Source organism: Saccoglossus kowalevskii, chromosome 1, assembly GCF_978046115.1.
Source record: "Saccoglossus kowalevskii chromosome 1, keSacKowa6.1, whole genome shotgun sequence".
NCBI classification, from domain to species: Eukaryota; Metazoa; Hemichordata; class Enteropneusta; family Harrimaniidae; genus Saccoglossus; species Saccoglossus kowalevskii.
Window position 1 is genome coordinate 42,610,450 of NC_140641.1, and position 5,101 is coordinate 42,615,550.

Here is a 5,101-nt window from a genome sequence, read left to right on the forward strand (position 1 = left end):
GACAGAGGTGTTGAGAATCTTCCTTTCTGTATCATTGAACCTGTGTTGACAGTGGTGTTGAGAATCTTCCTTTCTGTATCATTGAACCTGTGTTGACAGTGGTGTTGAGAATCTTCCTCACTGTATCGTTGAACCTGTGTTGACAGTGGTGTTGAGTATCTTCCTCTCTGTATCATTGAACCAGTGTTGGCAGTGGGGATGAGAATCTTTTTTTCTGTATCATTGAACCTGTGTTGCCAGTGGTGTTGAGAATCTTCCTTTCTGTATTATTGAACTTGTGTTGGCAGTGGTGCTGAGAATCTTCCTTTCTGCATCATTGAACCTGTGTTGGCAGTGGTGTTGATAATCTTCCTCTCTGTATCATTGAACCTGTGTTTACAGTGGTGTTGAGAATCTTCCTTTCTGTATCATTGAACCTGTGTTGGCAGTGGTGTTGAGAATCTTCCTCTTTGTATCATTGAACCATTGTTGGCAGTGGTGTTGAGAATCTTCCTTTCTGCATCATTGAACCTGTGTTGGCAGTGGTGTTGATAATCTTCCTCTCTGTATCATTGAACCTGTGTTGACAGTGGTGTTGTGAATCTTCCTCTCTGTATCATTGAACCTGTGTTGGCAGTGGTGTTGAGAACCTTCCTCTCTGTATCATTGAACCTGTGTTGGCAGTTTGGTTGAGAATCTTCCTTTTCGTATCATTGAACCTGTGTTGACAGTGGTGTTGAGAATCTTCCTCTCTGTATCATTGAACCTGTGTTGGCAGTTTGGTTGAGAATCTTCCTCTCTGTATCATTGAACAGTGTTGACAGTGGTGTTGAGAATCTTCCTTTCTGTATCATTGAACCTGTGTTGACAGTGGGGTTGAGAATCTTCCTCTCTGTGTCATTGAACCTGTGCTGGCAGTGGTGTTGAGAATCTTCCTCTCTGTATTATTGAACCTGTGTTGGCAGTTTGGTTGAGAATCTTCCTTTCTGTATCATTGAACCTCTGTTGACAGTGGTGTTGAGAATCTTCCTTTCTGTATCATTGAACCTGTGTTGGCAGTGGTGTTGAGAATCTTCCTTTCTGTATCATTGAACCTGTGTTGGCAGTTTGGTTGAGAATCTTCCTTTCTGTATCATTGAACTTGTGTTGACAGAGGTGTTGAGAATCTTCCTTTCTGTATCATTGAACCTGTGTTGACAGTGGGGTTGAGAATCTTCCTCTCTGTGTCATTGAACCTGTGCTGGCAGTGGTGTTGAGAATCTTCCTCTCTGTATTATTGAACCTGTGTTGGCAGTTTGGTTGAGAATCTTCCTTTCTGTATCATTGAACTTGTGTTGACAGAGGTGTTGAGAATCTTCCTTTCTGTATCATTGAACCTGTGTTGACAGTGGTGTTGAGAATCTTCCTTTCTGTATCATTGAACCTGTGTTGACAGTGGTGTTGAGAATCTTCCTCACTGTATCGTTGAACCTGTGTTGACAGTGGTGTTGAGAATCTTCCTCTCTGTATCATTGAACCAGTGTTGGCAGTGGGGATGAGAATCTTTTTTTCTGTATCATTGAACCTGTGTTGCCAGTGGTGTTGAGAATCTTCCTTTCTGTATCATTGAACTTGTGTTGGCAGTGGTGCTGAGAATCTTCCTTTCTGCATCATTGAACCTGTGTTGGCAGTGGTGTTGATAATCTTCCTCTCTGTATCATTGAACCTGTGTTTACAGTGGTGTTGAGAATCTTCATTTCTGTATCATTGAACCTGTGTTGGCAGTGGTGTTGAGAATCTTCCTCTTTGTATCATTGAACCATTGTTGGCAGTGGTGTTGAGAATCTTCCTTTCTGCATCATTGAACCTGTGTTGGCAGTGGTGTTGATAATCTTCCTCTCTGTATCATTGAACCTGTGTTGACAGTGGTGTTGTGAATCTTCCTCTCTGTATCATTGAACCTGTGTTGGCAGTGGTGTTGAGAACCTTCCTCTCTGTATCATTGAACCTGTGTTGGCAGTTTGGTTGAGAATCTTCCTCCCTGTATCATTGAACAGTGTTGACAGTGGTGTTGAGAATCTTCCTTTCTGTATCATTGAACCTGTGTTGACAGTGGGGTTGAGAATCTTCCTCTCTGTGTCATTGAACCTGTGTTGGCAGTGGTGTTGAGAATCTTCCTCTCTGTATCATTGAACCTGTGTTGGCAGTTTGGTTGCGAATCTTCCTTTCTGTATCATTGAACCTCTGTTGACAGTGGTGTTGAGAATCTTCCTTTCCGTATCATTGAACCTGTGTTGGCAGTGGTGTTGAGAATCTTCCTCTCTGTATCATTGAACCTGTGTTGGCAGTTTGGTTGAGAATCTTCCTTTCTGTATCATTGAACCTGTGTTGACAGTGGTGTTGAGAATCTTCCTCACTGTATCGTTGAACCTGTGTTGACAGTGGTGTTGAGAATCTTCCTCTCTGCAGCATTGAACCTGTGTTGGCAGTGGTGTTGAGAATCTTCCTCTCTGTATCATTGAACCTGTGTTGACAGTGGTGTTGAGAATCTTCCTTTCTGTATCATTGAACCTGTGTTGGCAGTGGTGATGAGAATCTTCCTTTCTGTATCATTGAACCTGTGTTGACAGTGGGGTTGAGAATCTTCCTCTCTGTGTCATTGAACCTGTGTTGGCAGTGGTGTTGAGAATCTTCCTCTCTGTATCATTGAACCTGTGTTGGCAGGTTGGTTGAGAATCTTCCTTTCTGTATCATTAATCCTGTGTTGGCAGTGGTGTTGATAATCTTCCTCTCTGTATCATTGAACCTGTGTTGGCAGTGGTGTTAAGAATCTTCCTTTCTGTATCATTGAACCTGTGTTGGCAGTGGTGTTGAGAATCCTCCTCTCTGTATCATTGAACCTGTGTTGACAGTGGTGTTGTGAATCTTCCTCTCTGTATCATTGAACCTGTGTTGGCAGTGGTGTTGAGAACCTTGCTCTCTGTATCATTGAACCATTGTTGGCAGTGGTGTTGAGAATCTTCCTTTCTGTATCATTGAATCTGTGTTGGCAGTGGTGTTGAGAATCTTCCTCTCTCTATCATTGAACCTGTGTTGACAGTGGTGTTGAGAATCTTCCTCTCTGTATCATTGAACCTGTGTTGGCAGTTTGGTTGAGAATCTTCCTTTTCGTATCATTGAACCTGTGTTGACAGTGGTGTTGAGAATCTTCCTCTCTGTATCATTGAACCTGTGTTGGCAGTTTGGTTGAGAATCTTCCTTTTCGTATCATTGAACCTGTGTTGACAGTGGTGTTGAGAATCTTCCTCTCTGTATCATTGAACCTGTGTTGGCAGTTTGGTTGAGAATCTTCCGCTCTGTATCATTGAACAGTGTTGACAGTGGTGTTGAGAATCTTCCTTTCTGTATCATTGAACCTGTGTTGACAGTGGGGTTGAGAATCTTCCTCTCTGTGTCATTGAACCTGTGCTGGCAGTGGTGTTGAGAATCTTCCTCTCTGTATTATTGAACCTGTGTTGGCAGTTTGGTTGAGAATCTTCCTTTCTGTATCATAGAACCTGTGTTGACAGTGGTGTTGAGAATCTTCCTTTCTGTATCATTGAACATGTGTTGACAGTGGTGTTGAGAATCTTCCTTTCTGCATCACTGAACCTGTGTTGGCAGTGGTGTTGAGAATCTTCCTTTCTGTATCATTGAACCTGTGTTGACAGTGGTGTTGAGAATCTTCCTTTCTGTATCATTGAACCTGTGTTGGCAGTGGATTTGAGAATCTTCCTCTCTGTATCATTGAACTTGTGTTGACAGTGGTGTTGAGAATCTTCCTTTCTGTATCATTGAACCTGTGTTGACAGTGGTGTTGAGAATTTGAACCTGTGTTGGCAGTGATGTTGCAAATCTTCCTCTCTGTGTCATTGAACCTGTGTTGACAGTGCTGTTGAGAATCTTCCTTTCTGTATCATTGAACATGTATTGACAGTGGTGTTGAGAAACTTCCTTTCTGCATCATTGAACCTGTGTTGGCAGTGGTGTTGAGAATCTTCCTTTCTGTATCATTGAACCTGTGTTGACAGTGGTGTTGAGAATCTTCCTTTCTGTATCATTGAACCTGTGTTGACAGTGGTGTTGAGAATCTTCCTCACTGTATCGTTGAACCTGTGTTGACAGTGGTGTTGAGAATCTTCCTCTCTGTATCATTGAACTAGTGTTGGCAGTGGGGTTGAGAATCTTTTTTTCTGTATCATTGAACCTGTGTTGCCAGTGGTGTTGAGAAACTTCCTTTCTGTATCATTGAACTTGTGTTGGCAGTGGTGATGAGAATCTTCCTTTCTGTATCATTGAACCTGTGTTGACAGTGGGGTTGAGAATCTTCCTCTCTGTGTCATTGAACCTGTTTTGGCAGTGGTGTTGAGAATCTTCCTCTCTGTATCATTGAACCTGTGTTGGCAGTTTGGTTGAGAATCTTCCTTTCTGTATCATTAAACCTGTGTTGGCAGTGGTGTTGAGAATCCTCCTCTCTGTATCATTGAACCTGTGTTGACAGTGGTGTTGTGAATCTTCCTCTCTGTATCATTGAACCTGTGTTCGCAGTGGTGTTGAGAACCTTGCTCTCTGTATCATTGAACCATTGTTGGCAGTGGTGTTGAGAATCTTCCTTTCTGTATCATTGAATCTGTGTTGGCAGTGGTTTTGAGAATCTTCCTCTCTCTATCATTGAACCTGTGTTGACAGTGGTGTTGAGAATCTTCCTCTCTGTATCATTGAACCTGTGTTGGCAGTTTGGTTGAGAATCTTCCTTTTCGTATCATTGAACCTGTGTTGACAGTGGTGTTGAGAATCTTCCTCTCTGTATCATTGAACCTGTGTTGGCAGTTTGGTTGAGAATCTTCCTTTTCGTATCATTGAACCTGTGTTGACAGTGGTGTTGAGAATCTTCCTCTCTGTATCATTGAACCTGTGTTGGCAGTTTGGTTGAGAATCTTCCTCTCTGTATCATTGAACAGTGTTGACAGTGGTGTTGAGAATCTTCCTTTCTGTATCATTGAACCTGTGTTGACAGTGGGGTTGAGAATCTTCCTCTCTGTGTCATTGAACCTGTGCTGGCAGTGGTGTTGAGAATCTTCCTCTCTGTATTATTGAACCTGTG